This window comes from Podarcis cretensis, assembly GCF_951804945.1.
Source record: "Podarcis cretensis genome assembly, chromosome: 3".
NCBI classification, from domain to species: domain Eukaryota; kingdom Metazoa; phylum Chordata; class Lepidosauria; order Squamata; family Lacertidae; genus Podarcis; species Podarcis cretensis.
In genome coordinates, this window is record NC_137172.1 from 72,663,591 (window position 1) to 72,682,004 (window position 18,414).

The following is an 18,414-nucleotide window of genomic DNA, read 5'->3' on the forward strand; positions in this document are numbered from 1 at the left end:
AAATAAGGTGTATAAAAATCCATATATTAGTGGGAAATATGCATAACATAAAAATGCATTGTATTGGGGAACATTGTTTCCAAAAGGAAAAAGTATAATATGCTGAACAAATTCACATGTCGGCTTAATTTTTTTTTTTTTTTTAAACCAAGAGAAATGAATATGGGAAGATTTATCCATCTCTGCCACATCACATTTACTTTGGCTCTGAGTTACATCCATTAACTACTGATCTGAAGCATTTGAGTTCTGTACATATAATGAAACTTGCCTTCCTGTTCCCTGTCTTCTTTTGGAGGGTAAAAGAGAGGGCCACACAGATTTTCCTCTGTGCTGTGGAGGTTTCAAACAGTAATGCTGTTACCTGCATCTGCTGTTACCCATCTTAGGCCTCTGCAGGCATTCCATCCATGTGTGCTGTAAATATGCAAGGGGGGGCTACAGGGATAAGCACACTGGCTCCACCCGTCATCACTCTGCTGCTACCCTTCATGAGGACAGACTTGTGAAGCAGGGATCCTGCTTCAAGGCTCCCCCAAACATTTTAGATAATATTTATTAAAATTTTAAAGGCTACAAAAAGAGAAAGTAAAAATACCACATTAAACAAAAACAAAACAACACATCACAATATGGAAAAACAGAGAAATAAAACCCATTAAACAAAAACAAAAACAAAAACGCAAAGAAAAATACATCAGATCTCCTCAATACTAATCTTTCATTAGCTTGTTTCCTTGACCTCCTCACACCTCCCTTTTTTGTATTCTAGGTCAATTATCCATTTCAGCAAATCCTTTCCCTCTTTTAAAATTTTTGTCCTGTAAATTGTCTTAATATAATGTAACTTTACTTTTCCTCCTTTCACCAATTAACAGTCAGTTATTCCCAAATCCTTTATATCATTCCTGCTAAAATCATATAATATTATTCCAACATCCTTCTAACAGTTATTAATTTTACAATGTTTTTGTAAATAGTCTTTAAGTTTCCTCCAATCTTCCTCCACCGACTCTTCTCCCTGGTCTCGGATTCTGCCAGTCATTTCCGCCAGTTCCATGTAGTCTATCACCTTCATCTTCCCGGGTGGGTAAATCTTGTGTCTTCCAGTACTTTGCAATAAGTATTCTTGCTGCTGTTGTAGCATCATTTTAGATCTTTAATTTTCCAGGGCTCTAAAATGCATGGGGAGCTTCCGCAAACAGAGGACTTCCTCACTACAAACATCCATGCACTTAGCTTCCAACCTGTGGTGGGTTGTAGGGTGAGGCAGCAGTGCTCACCTGAACTCCAGTTACCCACAGCACCACTACAGACTAGGTTAGAAAGGGGAAGGTGACAGCAAAGTCAGCAAGGCGCAAATGCACCATGGGGGCACCATATTGGTTCTTCCGGCGTGTGTTCACTGCACCAACCTTGCCTCTTCCTCCTTCTTAGCCTTACCAGCTATCCTGGTATACAGCCGTGATGTGAGTGCCACTACCCCACCCCACTGCTGCATTCCATATGACAAGGGTGAACCAAAATGGTGATACAGGGTCAGAGCTAATTTGTGCATCCGTATAACAGCTCCTTTCACATGTCAGCGGAATATGATGACAGAAAGCTTGACAAGAGCTCTTAAGCTACTTATTTAATGAATCTGTCCTCTAGTTCAACTCCCCACAGAGCATTTATTCTCTCAAATTCATTAGAAACTTTGTTCAAGAAAACTTTTCCAGATATCTGTATTCAATATATTGTTAGAATAAACTACTTCCATATATAGTTTTATCTACATAAAATTCATGCATAGGAAGCAAAATGATGCTGCAGTCTTTAATGTTCCATCTCAACTTCATCTTGCTGATGTCAGATGGTATTTTTACGCTTTGTTTGTATAACCCTTTACAAGTACTCCCTCTAAGCCAAGGTTGTGGGTTTGGCATTTTCACATTAATTACCACACATTACCACGCCTTGCCCTGTTAACTGGCTTGCGGGATAAGAGCTTATGTGGTTAAAAATATGCCTCATCAACTTGCTAAAGACCTTTTAATGACACAGAGCAGATAACGATATGATTCTTTTTCATGAATTTTTAACTTTATGCTAAGATGGAGTAATTTTGCATTTAAATCTGCCTGCCATTAAACTTCAGGGCTAAGAGTGACTTGGGAAAGAGGTTTACAGTTTGCAATGTCACAGGGAAGATTCCCACCATGCCCCCCAATTTCAGGAAATAGCTTTTTCTATATCAAACCGAACTGTAGTATATCTGTATTTTTAAAAGCGTTTTTTTCCACTCTTAACTTGATCAGATTGCCTGAATTCTATGGTATTCAGAATATAGAATAACAACAGCATCCTACAAAAGAAGAAGAAAAAAGCCTGATCTGTTGCAGAATCAATTCCTATCTCATAAACTAGATTTTCTCCAGAAATGATATGGTTTGGCATTTGTGGCACCATTAACTGGATGAAGGGCACAGTACTTACTATAAATAATATGGTTCTGTGTGCCACACCAACAAGTTAGCACAGTATCCAGAGAAGTGTTGCTGAAAGTAGGTTCATTTAACGACTTCATCTATTACTCTATGCGGGACCAGTTCAAGAGGACCCAAACGAAGGCAAGATGGTGTCCCTCCTCTTCTTATTTATTTAGAAAATTTCATAACCGCTTTGTATGCAAGAGAAATTCAAAATGGCACACCAAACAGAAACACAGTGCAATACAATATAATAATGATATATTGAAATAGCATCATACTCTTCCAAAATTGACAGGGGCCAGGTCATGGCTGTCCTTTTGGGAAGGCTTGTGGGAATAAATATGTGTTGGATGTCAAAAATCCAGGACTGTAAGAAGCCCCTTCTCTGATGACTGCAGCATACGTAGCAGGGAAGGCACAAGTAAGGTCATTGGGCCTTGAGGTTACCAATGGATGAACAACGGTGGTTAATCTGTCCCAATCCTTGGAATGGTCATATCTTATTTACCAGCTGAAGCTGGTAAAAGACATTCCCAACCACTGAAGACCTGGGGGGGGGCACTTAGGTGTCAAAGAGGGACCTAGGAGTTCACCCAGACTACGGATTGGTTCATTCAGATTGAGTGCAGTGCTATCTAGAGCAAGTAACTGGCCTGTTTCCCAGATATAGGAACCATTCACTCATAGCACCTCTACCTTGCCAGGTCTCATGCTCAGCTCATTGGTCTGCATGCAGACTACCAAAGATCCAGGATTAGCATGGGTTAGCAGAGCAAGCCGGTCTGTAAATCACACAGTTCAATCTATTGCCAGGAGGCTGAAGATCTGTTATCCAATACTCAAAATGATCCTGCAAGTAGGACTGAAACTCTTGAGGTTCAGTGTCTAATACCCATCTCAGCAAAATAACATGGTCAACGGCATCAAAAGCTGCTGGAAGATGAAGCAGCAATAATAGTATCACACTCCCCTTGTCACTCTCCCAGGGTGACCAGTGCCAATTTGTTCCTGAAGCTAGGCCTGAACCCAGACTGAAATGGATCTAGATGATCAGTCTCCTCCAGGCCTGCAATTACTCCACTACAACTCTCAATCATCTCCCTCAAAGGAGGTCATTTCATTTATAAAAGCTGGATGGACTGGTAGTTGAATCTTACTTCAACTGATGGAACATAAATCTGCATCACACTCGAAAGCAGAGGATTCGAAGCACAGCGCCCGTTTTGGGGCATACACAGTTCTGTCCTCCAACACCTTGTCACCACTCCCAGCCCCTCAGCACTTGCCACCTGAGGTGGTTTCCTCACTCAGTCCAACAATTCAGTTGGCCCTACCTGTCTGCATGGTGTTCCCCACCAAGCAGCGAGAAATAAGCCCAGTTTTCGGTGAATGTGGCACTTAAATGAATGACAGCTGTGTTTGAGAGTGGCCTGTAAAGCCCTTCACATTTTTAAACAAGATCTTTGAATAAAATTGCTCAGGCATGTGAGTCCTCTTTGGCTGTCCTGTTAATAATAACTCCTAACCACTGGCGGCAGGGAGACTTTTCCATTCTGGGCAGCCAGAGACAGCTTAAACTAATAAAAGGCAGCAGTCCAGTGGTAGAATCTGATCTGCCGTAAAGCTGTCTCTAGCATGGAAACATCTGAATTTAACATGAATCTGAAGGCTGTTTTAAAAAAATAAAAATGCTGTTTTCCTATGTTCCTGAGAGGATCAAGGTGTCATATTTCAGAGTCCTGCTGAAAAAGAGGATTTTCCCTTTCATATGCAACTTGCCTTCAGATTGTTTGGCTGTTAAGAAAACCGATACTACGTACCCACACCCCATGCATGACTTTTTTACCTTAGAATAATAACAAAAATAAATACGTAGACTTCCAAGTTCTAAGAACCCAACGTATTAATAAAAAGAAATCGCAAGGAAAGGACTCCAACAATCTCAAAGGGAGGCAGCTAAGTTTAACAGCACCACCTCATTCCAACCAATTGAGTCTTTCAGAGCAGTTCAACGTATCGTTTAACCAAGTGCTTTAAAACATGCCACTCAGGTTTAATTTTTTTGTTGTTGAAAACTCTCTAATGTGGTCTGAAACAATCAAAGTACATTTGAAAGACACAAACAAGGCAGTTTTATTTCACAGCTCTAATTGGGCCACAGTTAGTAGGAAACCCCTAATGTATATGTTGGGATTCATATTCAAGGTATAGTCCCAAAGGCAACATTTCTACAAAAGCTCTGTTTCATTCCTTCCTAATAATGGTATCCTTCCCTAAATCCTTGAAGCTTTAAGCTTGTGGAAATGTATTTGTGGATGACTGCATTTTTCTTAACAGCAAACCTGTGTTGTTAGGGTAGGGCTAGGAGACAAAATAACTACCCAGTGAGCTTCATGCCTGAGCAGGACGTTGGACACACAGCTCCCAAGTCCAATTCACAAGCAGCCAGTCATTCCACACATGCTTTTATGGACTGTATTCATCCTAGCCATTATAAGAAAATGACAGATTTAGATCTGAAAGGAATTTTCTCAAAATGTGCAAAACTTTCCCATTCTGATTTTTGAATGAAGAAATTGGGAACAAAATTCGAAAACTATTGCATGGCATCAATCCAGTACTGTCAAATGCCCCACATAGGAATAATGGTGGTATATAAATGCAATAAATAATAATAAATGAATGGTAACGATGACACTGTTGTTATTCAAGGGTTCATCCACACTTACGTGTTTTGTTCTGTTTGTCCCATAATTTCTAGGCATGCGTCCACAAGAAATTTTTATTTTGTCCTGTCACTTTTATTTTGTCCTGGGAAAACCCACTGTTTACGACTGATTCAGAGCAAACATCAAACTGCAGAAAACCTGTTTAATGTTTTTCCAATTCAGGAGTAAAAAGCAGGTTTTCCCAGGGAAAATGACGAGACAAAAGAAAATCCTCTCAGACCCATGTCTAGAAATCACAGAACCAGTGTAAGTGTGGATGAGCCCTTATATTAGAAACAGGAACTTTTCCTTCATGATTTATGATTTTATGCATGGGATGGGATCATGGAGTCTGTGTAAGAGGGGTGATACAAGTTCATACTCCGTGCATCTTCTCACTGGATGTGCTGACCAGTGAAAAATTTGCAGGCAAATATTATGATTTTATAGTGATGTTATTAGGTTTTTGGTTTTTTTAAAGTAAGAAGTCAAGAGGTAATAGCTACAGTACCACTCTTAAACAGGTGGTGCAACACAGCCCATCTTCGGCTGCTGGGCAGCTGAATGAGATCCCACCCACCCCTACCACAGAGGCAAGTCTCACAAGCTTGGAGCAAATTTGCTCATGCTTGATCTGTTGCAGAAGAATTCATATAACCACCTGTATACATCCACAAACCGTGAATACTCGTATAGTGTGACATCTGTACAGAGTCACTGCCTGTCTTGAATTCTATTGCCAGTTGTCAGATACCTCAAAATATTAATTGTTGGATACCACACACAGAAACTCCTTATCATTGGGTATGAAATACAGATGCCAAATATTTGGAGAATACTTGAATATTCAGAAGTGGCCTTGCATCTGCAAAAGAGAATTCTGAGGAGAATTTTGAAAACAATGTAGTTCCAGTTGTAGATCTACAATTACTCATTTAAAGGTAAAGGTACCCCTGCCCGTACGGGCCAGTCGTGTCCGACTCTGGGGTTGTGTGCCCATCTCGTTTAAGAGGCCAGGGGCCAGCGCTGTCCGAAGACACTTCCAGGTCACGTGGCCAGCATGACGAAGCTGCAGCTGGCGAGCCAGCACCAGCGCAGCACACGGAAACGCCGCTTACCTTCCCGCTAGTAAGCGGTCCCTATTTATCTACTTGCCCCCGGGGGTGCTTTCGAACTGCTAGGTTGGCAGGCGCTGGGACCGAGCAACGGGAGCGCACCCCGCCGCGGGGATTCGAACCGCTGACCTGATGATCGGCAAGTCCTAGGCGCTGAGGTTTTACCCACAGCACCACCTGCGTCCCCGCGTTACTCATTTAGGAAGATATTTATTAGTCTTTTTTACAGGCATCCACCATTTTGTGTGCATTCAATTGGCACAAGATCACTGGCACATGTGCCCTTTTTTACCCCAGAAGGGGGTGGGGTGGGCTTACGCATATTCCATGGACACACGCAATGACCCTAAATGCAACCCTCACACAAACAGGGAGTTGCTTGTGTTATTACTATCATACCTGCTTATCAGGAATGCCAAGCTGAGCTGAGTTTCCCTTGCATCATTAGCCTTTTTCAGGCTTTATGCCTCATTGGATTAGGACAGTGTGCCAGGAGTGGGGGCAGTGATGCTATACACACTGTCTCTGCATCCACCATCACACCCTCTGCTCTCTCTCCCTGGCCCTAGCCATTTATGTATTGGGAGAGAAGACATGAAATGGTGAGGAAGGTCGGGGTTCTCTACATGTGTAGGCACCTCATGAGATTAAGAACCCTGTGCAATCTGGGTTCAAAATCATGCCTACGAATGAACATCAACCTCCCCACATCAGACTTCTAACCCAATATGTGGAAAGTAGGTCGGAGCCAAACAATATAAATTGAAGGCCTTTGCAGATGACCTGGTTTTGACATTACAGGAGCCAGAATCTAGTACGAAAAGGGTTTTAGAATTGATTCAAGAATTTGGTCATGTGGCAGGATTCAAATTAAACAAGCTAAAAACTAAGGTTTTAGAGAAAAACTTAATATCAATGGAAAAAGAAGGGTTTCAGAATGAGACAGGTTTAATTGTGGCTAAGAAAGTGAAATACCTAGGGATTAATATGACTGCAAAAAACTTGAATTTATTTAAAGATAACTATGAGAAATGTTGGTCAGAAGTTTAAAAAGATTTAGAAATTTGGTCAAAATTGAAGCTTTCCTTGTTGGGTCGAATTGCAGCTATAAAGATGAATGTATTGCCAAAAATGTTATTTTTGTTTCAAACTTTGCAGATTGTGGACAAGATGGATTGTTTCAAGAAGTGGCAGAGAGACATCTCTAAATTTGTCTGGCAGGGCAAAAAAGCCCATAATAAAATTTAAAATATTAACTGATGTAAAGGAAAGAGGTGGGTTTGCCCTGCCAGACATTAAGCTTTACTATGAATCAGCAGCATTCTGCTGGTTGAAAGATTGGCTGCTTCTTGAGAATACTGACATTTTGGATTTAGAAGGTTTTAATAACGCTTTTGGGTGGCATGCATATCTATGGTACGACAAGGTTAAAGCCCATAGAGCATTCAAAAATCACATTGTCAGGAAAGCGGTGTTTACTGTCTGGACAAGATACAAAAACTTACTGGAAAGCAAGACCCCAAGGTGGTTGTCACCTTTGGAAGCTAAGGCTCTGAAAAGACTCAATATGGAGGCCAAGTGGCCGAAATATTGGGAGATATTAGAACAAGAAGGAGATACATTGAAATTGCAGAGTTTTGAGAAATTAAAAGATAAAGTGCGAGATTGGTTGCATTATTATCAAATTAGAGAGGCCTATAAATTGGATAAAAAATAGGCTTCCAGGTGGAAAAATCAAAATTGGAAACAGAATTGTTAGAACCGAAAACTAAGATACTGTCAAGAATGTATAACTTGCTGTTAAAATGGAATACACAGGATGAAACAGTCAAATCAGCTATGATTAAATGGGCGCAGGACATTGGTCATAACATTATATTTGCTGACTGGGAACAGTTGTGGACCACCGGTATGAAATTTACGGCATGTAATGCCCTAAGAGAGAATATTATGAAAATGATCTATAGGTGGTACATGACCCCGGTCAAGCTTGCAAAAATATATCATTTGCCTGATAATAAATGTTGGAAATGTAAAGAAACTGAGGGAACATTCTTTCACCTTTGGTGTACGTGCCCAAAGGTTAAGGCTTTCTGGGAAATGATCTATAATGAACTGAAAAAGGTATTTAAATATACCCTCCTTAAGAAACCAGAGGCCTTTCTCCTGGGCATTGTCGGCCAACTGGTGCCAAAGAAAGACAGAACATTCTTTATGTATGCAACAACTGCAGCAAGAATACTCATCGCGAAGTATTGGAAGACACAAGATTTACCCACCCGGGAAGAATGGCAGATGCAAGTGATAGACTACATGGAGATGGCAGAAATGACTGGCAGAATCCGAGACCTGGGAGAAGAGTCAGTGGAAGAGGACTGGTAGAAGTTTAAAGACTATTTGCACAAATATTGTAAAATGTTTGAATGTTAAAAAGATGTTGGATATAAAGACAATATGGCATTAGTGACATAGTTAAAAGGAATATGCAAAAAAGTGTGAAAAAGAAAGGGGGAAAAGGCCAGAGTAATGTTATGTCAAATGTATATTAAGTGGTACAAGGGACTAAGCTATAAAGATTAGGTAAAAAATGATGTGGAAAGAGAAGAAAAATTGGAGACATAATAGGTTGAAACATATAATTATAAACGAGGTTTGAAAGAGGGTCAGAATTTGCTGAACTTGATTGTGTAAAGGGGAACACAAAAAAGGGAGATGTGAGGAAGTCAAGAAAGAGGGTTATAGAACTATGAAGTTAAAAATTGGATTTCTTCTTTGTTTCTTTTATATCTGTTTTTGTTGTATGTCTGTCTTACTTATGTTTCTATTATGTAAAATCTCAATAAATATCTATTAAAAAAAAACAATATGTGGAAAGTAACAGAGTGGCTGGTTCCCCTCCTCTCCATACACAGTTCTAATCACATGGAAACCAGAAACCTAGGCAGGGTTATTGCATTGGCCATTAACTACTCTTGGCCTTCTGCAGAAACTGTTGGCCTTCAGAACTGCAAGTTGTAATACAATACTACTGAAAATGCACATCTTATATCAAGGAAGTTCTGCCTCATCATGTTTCATCTTAAGGCAGCCCTGTTCAGGGAAGTTTTTAACGTGTGATTTTACTGTATTTTTGGTTTTTATGGAAGCCGCCCAGAGTGGCTGGGAAGGCCCAGCCAGATGGGCAGGATATAAATAATAAATTATTATTATTATTATTATTTCTGGTTTTCAGTGTGTGTTTTTTTAGGCCATAAATTAACATAACAGAGAATATGTTTCTGATCGGAACAACTTTCATCCCAGATTTCCAGAACAGTTGAAATACAGATCAAGAGACCAAACAGATGTACAATGCAACGTAATTTACACAAATGACCTGGGAGATTTCCAGAACTTTGGCAAATGGCTCCACAAAGGTAAACTGGGCCAAATTATGCATCCAGAAACCCCATTATGTTATTAAATTCAGCACCATAAATTCTTTGGCCTCAGAGTGTATGCTTGGCTTCCAGAATCAAGTCTCTTGGTATTTATGTAAATTTTGTTCCATTTGATTCTTGCAACCATTCACAACATGACAAGTATCTTGACATATTTACGTGACATAATTTGCAAGGTGATGATAGGAGTATTATATGGCTCTGAGTTTGTGACTCTATAGATTAGAGCTGTCTTTCCATTCTAAAATAGCATTTACAGGGGTTTTAACTCAGGGATGAAAATTCCCTTTGGATTGTGGCTTATACGATAAGTTCTCTTAATCAAGAAAGCGCTTCTTTGCAAACGTCTCAGTAGAAAACCCTGCAATTCAGAGGAAGAGAGGGCAAATGAGGACAAGTGAGCAAATGACACACTTTAATGAACATTTCTGCAGTCTACTAATTCCAAAAGTTTACAACGGATTTTTGAACTTGGGAATTGACCAGGGCTAAGACTTGTTGCATTGACAAAGAAATGCACAGACTAGATCATTCCTATATCATGGCAGTCATCTGTAGGAATGTAATGCCCCAAACTTTGCCAAACCCGACCACACACATATTTAAGGACACAAGATATGCTATCACAATCATTAAGCTATCGCAAAACAAGCTTTTGCCGTAGTCCTACTCAGTTGTTCACCTGAATGCATAATGACACTAATTATGTTGATGGTGTGCAGTAGCCAACATCTTCCCATGCACAGTCATTGAAAATCTGAATTCCTGAATTCTGTTTCTGGCGATTGATGCACATAGTGTGAGGCAGCCCTATGTAAATGAAGCAGATCAACGGTCCAGAGGAGACTGGCATCAAGATTTAAAATTAGCTTTAGAATTAGAATGTGAATCAAAGCAACTGATGCAACAGGCAAATGCAAGCTCACTGGGTGACCTTGGGCCAGCAAAGGCGGATTTAGGCAGTGCGAGTGGTGCAGTCGCTGCTTGAGAAAGAGGATGCCTTCTCGAAGCCTGGTAAGCACTTGCCCAGCTTCAGGAAGGAGGTGTAAGAGCTCTGACAGGATCCTAGAGTCTTTCTGCCTCCTTCACAAAGCCAGGCAGTTACCAAGCCACTTACCAAGCTTTGGGAAGGAGATAGGAAGGCTCTAGGACTCTGACCTCTTTCCCAAAGCCCTACTTAAGCCGATCCTGTAAAAGCTGTGGGAGGGCCTCAAACAGGGTGGCATATTACCGAGATCCACCCCTGGGACCAGACACCTTATCCCATCTATCCTTCTTCACAGGGCTGTTGTGAGGATAAAAGGGGGAGGGAGAGCCATGTAAATGGCTCAGGACTGCAATACCTCGAGGATCATCTCTTCTCATATGAGCCATCCCAGACCCTGCAATAATCACCCAAGGCCCCTCTTCCTGTGAGTCCCCAATGAGAGGTCTGGAGGGTGGCAGCATGAGAACAGGCCTTTTCTGCAGTGGCTCGCTTTTGTGGAATGCTCTTCCCAGTGAGGCTCACTTGGCACCATCAGTACATATCTTTAGGCACTGGGTGAACATGTTTCTCTTTAACCGGGCCTTTGGCTGATTAATATTCTATGTACTTTTAAGTGTGTTTGTGGGAGGGGAGGTTATCGGCCTGTTTTTGTTTTGTGTTTTTGTGATCTTAAGATGAAGAGCATAATAAATAAATAAATAAATAAATAAGCTCCACCCTGACCTTTTTTCAGAAAATGAATGGTCTAAATTGAATAATAAAAATAAATAACATAAGATACTGGCAAAGAATTGTTCCATGGTGACAAGGCTGAGGGGAGAAAATCAAGCTAACAGAGAAGTATAAGCACTAGGAGGCAAGCCAGGGGTGTCCCAAGCACACAAGGCAAAGGCTGAATATGCAAATAATGTGCAATAAGCACATGAAATAATGCCAACAGGGGTCAAAATCCCCCAAAGGAGAGAGGCAAAGCATTTGGTGTCACACTGCTGCATGGAGTCAACAGTCTTGGGAACTCTCTGCAGGGAGTCATTTTCTATGCACCGACAGCATTTTAATGGTTAACAGATATCTGTGCTGTTTGGCTGACAACAACATCAAGGTCTGTGGCCTCTTGCTCTCTCTACTGGGTTTTTAGCATCCAGAGAATGAGATAGGGGTGGAATTAATCAGTTTGACTGATTAGTCTTCTCTAAGAAGAGGGACAACTGCCAAACACAATCCTATATAATCTGTCTGGAAGGAATAGAGTGGACACATAATCTGGAAAGATGAAATTAAGCACTGAGTAGTTGTTATTCCTCCACCAGCAACACCTTTTTGTGGATGGCTTGAAATGTTTAATGACTGATCTGCTGCAGTAGTAGCATCTGCCACCAAACAGGACTGCTGGCCGTTTATTGGACATATATATTGGTTCAAGAATACATTTAGAAATTTAGCAGATTATATATCCTAATAGCTACTGTGATTTCAGCAGTGTTTGCTGGTCTATTTTTATACTGGATGGGGAAATATTTATAGCATTGCCATGTAACTGATGTGAAAATACATTATCTAGAGAACATTGGAGGGTGCAATGATGGGTTTGAAATACATGCTGTATCTGCCATTTGCTAGCATTGCCAACTGTCATGGTAGCTGGGTGCAGAGGAATGGTGGCAGGCAACAGCTAGGAACCCCTCAAGTGAAGAAGGCTCAGAGCCAGAGGGTGGGTGGTGGGACAACAATGAGTGGTCAGAGGGAGAAAAGGAAGCAGTCTAGGAGGAGGAAGTGTTGAAAGCTGAAGAGGTAACAAGGCTTAGTGAGCAGGAAGAGGCTGGGGCAGAGAGCAGTCCCAGAAGCAGAAGCAGAGGCAAAGGCTGGGGAGGAGGGGGCAAGATTTAATGGGAAGAGTTGCTGTGCTCACTAGGCCTGCCTCCTGAGCTGTTTTGTTACTTTGAATAAAGAGAGTTAACTTCACTGACTCCGTCTGAGTTATTGCTGACCTTCTCCTGACACCTGCCCTGACACCAGCCTAGGAAGGGAGCAAAATTGTTCTGGCAAAGAGAACAGTGGTAAGATGTGTGTTCCCAAGAGTTCACTGCATTCAATCACGAGAGCTGCTGATTCTCAAAGAAAGAAGTGATTGAAATGGCCTCTTCCTTTCCTCCATCATGGAATAAACAAATGTCATGGGTTGTATTGTACCCAATTAAGTCATCTTCAGAATAGACCCACTGAAACAAATAGATTTAAGTAAGTCACATTCATTGATTTCAATGGGTCTGCTCTGAAGATGACCCTATAAATGTGACAGGAGATTAAGTGACAGCTTTAACAAGCATCGTTCTCTGTTGTTGTTTTATATAAGTACAGGTGTGAGCATTGATGGGGTCCCTCAACTAATTTATCACCATCTCTAACCTTGAGCCAATGTTCTCATCTACTACTTGGCTTCTCTGCTTTGGGTGCCAACAAAGCCATCATTGAACATGTGTTTGTGGATTCATTTGTTTGTTTGTGTGATGATGTGGACATCTGGCCACTACAAGCTGTCCCAACACCACCAATTATTTCACGTAGACATGCCATCTGGCTGAACTGTCAAATGAGAGCAAGCAACCCCCCTTTTTGTTTTTGGTCTTATGGAGCTGATGAGATTAAAAACAAGAGCTAGCCTGGGAAGGCTCTTTATCCTCTGATCCTATCTCCCTGAGTCACCCAGGAGTTTGTAAAGGGCCTCAAACAGTTTTATTTTCTGGTTAATTGGGCAAAAACAACAACTAATGGGTGAATGATTGAAAAATACCAATGCAAAATTCACCACAAAGTATAACTGGCCACTTGGATGTTGTGGTTAAAGCACCGAACTCAGACTTGGGAGACCAGAGTTCAAATCCCCACCTAAACATAAAGCTCACTGTATGACATTGTGCCAGTCACTGCCTCTTAGCCTAATCTACCTCACTAGCTTGTTTAGAGGATGAAATGAAGCAGGGAAGAACCATGTATGCCAGCTCAAACTCTTTGAAATCCTGTAGAATTGGGGCTGAAATATCTTGAGAAAGCATCAACAATTGCTAGCAGCATAAGGAAATCTTGACATTGTTACTGTAGCCTGGAAAAACCCACTCTGGAATAACCTTTGATTCTTAATTGTATAATACATAGTCTATACTGTATTTGTAATACTCAGCTGAGTGAGGTATGGCCTACTAGTGAAGCATTGTGAATCTGATGCTAGGCTGCTAGTAAAATGTTTGGGGTAGTTTAACCAGGCCTATGTAGACTGTTAATTCCATTGAAATTGTCATGATCTACCAATACTTATGTCCACAAACCGACTAGTGGCAAGTATGTTCTAAAAGCAACAGCAACAGGCATCCATCCATCCTCCATACCACTCATAAAAATTGACTGAAATTGCATAAATTTGCATATGGCACAAAACATATGTGCCAGGGGCTCAGGAGCAGAAGCACAGGGAAGATGGGAGATGGAGAGCGAAGGGGAAGAATCTGAGGGCAGCGTAGGAGAAGATGACAGTGGCCCAAGAGATTCCATGAGCCTCTCCAGCGAATCGGAAGATTCACAGAAGGGGGCGCCGGTGGCCAGGGCAAGGGGGGCCCCAAGGGGGACACTCCAGAAGCAAGGGGCCAGCGGGGACTCCCAGAGCAGCAGTTGGAGATCAGGACCAGCTTCTCCACCTGAGCATAGTGGGGGGGAAGAGTCCCAGGTATCAGGGGTAGCGTCTACCCCAGCAGGGAGAGAAGAGGAGTCAGGGCTGACCACGCCTCCATCGGAGAGTCAGGCAACGGAGGGGAGGTCAGGTCCAGCTAGCATCCTGGAAGAGGGAAGCAGTGACAGAAGCAGTGTAACGGTCAGGAGGAAGGTCACTGGGTTGGCGCGAGAGCCAAGTTCAAAAGTACAGGCGCGCAGGGCAGCAGAGAACGAGGATTGGGAACCGGGTCCTAAAGCCCACCGGAGGCAGGGGGAGGAGTCAGGGGACTCAGCGTCAGAAGAATCCAGAAAGGGGAATGTCCCAGCGGACAGGAGGACCCAGAGGAGAAGAGAGCAGAGGAAGAGGTGGAGCAGGGCTAGAATCTTAAACTGGTGTCAGGGGGGAGGAGATTCAGACGGAACTTCGGCGGTCTAGGGTTTAAGACGTAGAGCTGCACGCTACGGCTTTGGAATGGAAACTGAACTTCAATAAAGACTTTTGTATATAACCACGACCTGGCGTTGGTCCTCTGTGAGCTGGGACCTTGGGCAGCTCTGACAATATGAATATTGTATGGAAATGTGTGCCTTGTTTTGCAGCTGAGGTGAGGGACCCAATCCACATGCTGGGCCCAGAACATCCTGTTAGCACCCATGGCTGAAGCCAGTTTTGACTGAAAATGAATGCAGGTATTAATCCTTGGGTGAGCAAGTTTTGAGTGTTCTTTGCTCAGCACTTCCACTGCTCAGTTACTTTTAGTTTCTCTCTCAGCCACAGCAGATGTTCTTGTAACATTGTTGCTCTGAGGAAGGGGATTTGCTGGCTTTTCTGGCCTCCTAGGCAGTGGTCCAGCTGCAGCTGTAGAAAAGGGATGCATAACAATGGAATGTTCTTGTTCTCATTCTGGCTTTACATCATTCTGGCACAGACTTATCAAGGTAGGGCTTGTTCACCCTGTAATTGGATTGCTTGGGATTCCTGTTCCAACTCACACCCTCCTTTTATTTCTAAACTCCTATCCTCTTGTGGTCCCTCCCAAGCCAAGGGATTTTTCAGATGCAGAAGAGAGGTTATTGTGATTCTGTTGTTAATTGATAGATTTTAATGTTATAAACAAAACAGCAGGCACAATCTAGCCAAAGTTAAGCACTATTTCGGTCCCTTTTTTTTTCAGTGGGAAGTTTTTAAGCATCTGTTTTTTCTTCTCAGTGGGTTTCAAACAATAACTTTACTGAAATGGTTCTTCACTGACGGATCTGATTGCACATTAAATCGTCTGCCAATAAACCTTTGCTCAAGTGCATGAAAACCCTGGTCATGCCAGAGGATTCTTGGGAGCATGCTGGGGTGCACATTCAAGGTACAAAGTTAAAAGTTAGGTCTAGTGGTGGTGTTATTATTATTATGAATATTTCCCCTCCCTTCACCCTAAATTCACAGAGCAGATTACAACCATGAAAACAGTGTTAAAAACAGTTCAAAGCACAATCCGCAAAATAAGGTGAGTCCTAAAAATGTACAACTTGGGTGTCAAAAGCCAAGGTAAAGAGGTATGTTTTCAGCATGCACTAAAATGCTGAGGATGCCAGATACACCTCTGTGGGGAGAGAGTTCCACAACTTAGGGGCTGCCATAACTTGTTGGATTGAGTCTTAGCAGGGAGTGAGGGTTGGTAGCCTGCCCACCTCCACTGCAAGTATCCCATTAAAGAGGTCCATGAGTGGTGGCTTCTGTGCAGATGCCCAGATGGGGACTGACAGGCCATAGCACCCCTCCAAATGATGGTTCTGGCTGGATCGCCCTTACCCCAGCGACTTAATCAGGCTGGTTGATTCAGGACACATACAAATGCCTATGCCAAAGCCTACTTATATCTGTAACCAGTGAAGTTGTGGCCTATTTGAACCCAAGAGCCTTTTCTGTGTCTTTGTCTTCTTCTTGGGTCCCACCGGCCAGGAACCCTTTGCCTAGGTCCACAAGAGATGAACACCAAATTATCAGCAGTATACAAGGGAGAGAAACGAAGAGAGGTAACAGGAGAGAGAGAGAGAGAGAGAGAGAGAGAGAGAGAGAGTTTAGCATTCCTGTGGCTTGTTTCTTATGTTATTATTATTGTGATCATGGCTGAAACCATCTATTTACAGTTGTGGAGAAAGAAAATATTTTCCTGAAGAGAACTTGACAGAGTTTTCCTGCTTGCCCTCTCCCATGTCATCAGTGTTTTCTGGGAGAAGAATTTGAGGTGGTTTTCCACCTAAGTGGTTACAGCTGTTTCCACAGGATCAGTCAGATGCAGTTTCTGTCTGTGTTTATTTTGGCTCTGATTTTTGACTGGAGCCCGGCAGGATGACAAAGTTTTCTGTGGGGCTTGGGACTTTGGACAAACATTCCAATGTTTCTAACTCCTTAACATTAAATGTTTGATGAATCCAGCTCTTAATTTCTTCTGGAAAAATGACAAGGCCACTGGAGAGGATTTCCCACCATCTCACAAAATTTGTTTTCAAACAGAGACAATGCATTTATTTGCTTGTCTCTGAAAATGACTATTTTTTAAGAGAGTGAGGGCAAAAAAAATCAGTAAGACTCCAATTTTCTATAATTGCAGGTTTGGGCTCAGTTGTGATTCTTTTATAAATTGTCTGCTTGAAAGGAAATATCCACTATGGTACTTATAAAGCAAACAAAAAACAAAAAAAACCTCATTTATTACATTTATACCCCATCTTTCCTCCAAGGAGGTCAAGAATATGTATACAGTTCATCTTCCCCCAATTTTATATGAGGTGAGTTGACCCATTCTCAGTTTTATTATGTGTGTTTTTATATTTCGCTGGAGGCCACACAGAGTCACTGGAGTCAGATGGGTAGCAAATACATACATACATACATACATACATACATACATACCCTGTGAGCATCATAGCTTAACTTCCCTCTAGTCCTAATCTGGCATGGTAAATGCCAGCTCTTAAATGGAATGCTGTCATAGAGCATGTTAATGAGGGAAGCTGATTGTGAGAGTAGATACTCTTTCCATATAGTTATCATGGTAAACCTCAGAATGTATTGCATCTTTCCTTTACAATGTAATATTACATTAAGAAATGTGTTAATATCAAAGCAGTAGGAAGGCGAGAAATTGAATGTAGGCAAACTGTAATTCAGATCATTTCAAATACCCGGGTGACTAATAGAAATGTTGCACCAGATTCACTTAAGTGATTCCACTTGTGCAGTGCCTTAGAATGTAAACCCCACCTAAAATAGGAGTTGCCTATATTGTTTCACGGACTGAGAATTAGGTAGGTTGACATTAAAATGCAAAGAAAAATAAAAAGCCCACCATCCCTATAATGAAGTTAGCAGAACTTAGTTCAAGTGAAGATTGCTGTGCCTATTAATGAATAGTATTGCATCAGTTTTCAGGGCTGCCATATTGAGGCATCTAATCATAAGCCTGCATTTTTATCAAAGCTTATATGTTTAATCAGGGCTTGTATTTTAAAATGAGCTTAAAGATTTTCAAATGTTCATGCCAGGCAGAAGAGCAGCTGCCTAAGAACCTTGGCAAAATGTTTTTACTCCTAGACAAGGTGGCCCCCTGATTTATAGCAGAAAACAATTCTTAAAGTCGTAAAAAGGGAATTACAGGCTGAGAGCCAAGGTTACACTGACCCTACAAATTAAGGGTTGATAAATAGTAAAATGAGCCATATCTTCTTCCTAAGGTTAAAAAGGCCAAGAGCAAATGGGAAAAAGCATCTAGCTGGCAGAAAGGGAGCATTTTTGGGAAGTCTTTTCTAAAGCTGTTTCTTTCTTAAACTAAGATCCTTTTAAGATTTCTTTTCCTTTTAAAAGGTTATTTATGTATTAAATATATTAGTTTAAATATAATTATGCAAAGGATTTAAGAAATGCTAGATTCTTATTTCATATAGTTGGAAGAGATCACAGGGGCCATCAGCCACCAGCCTCCTGCCAGA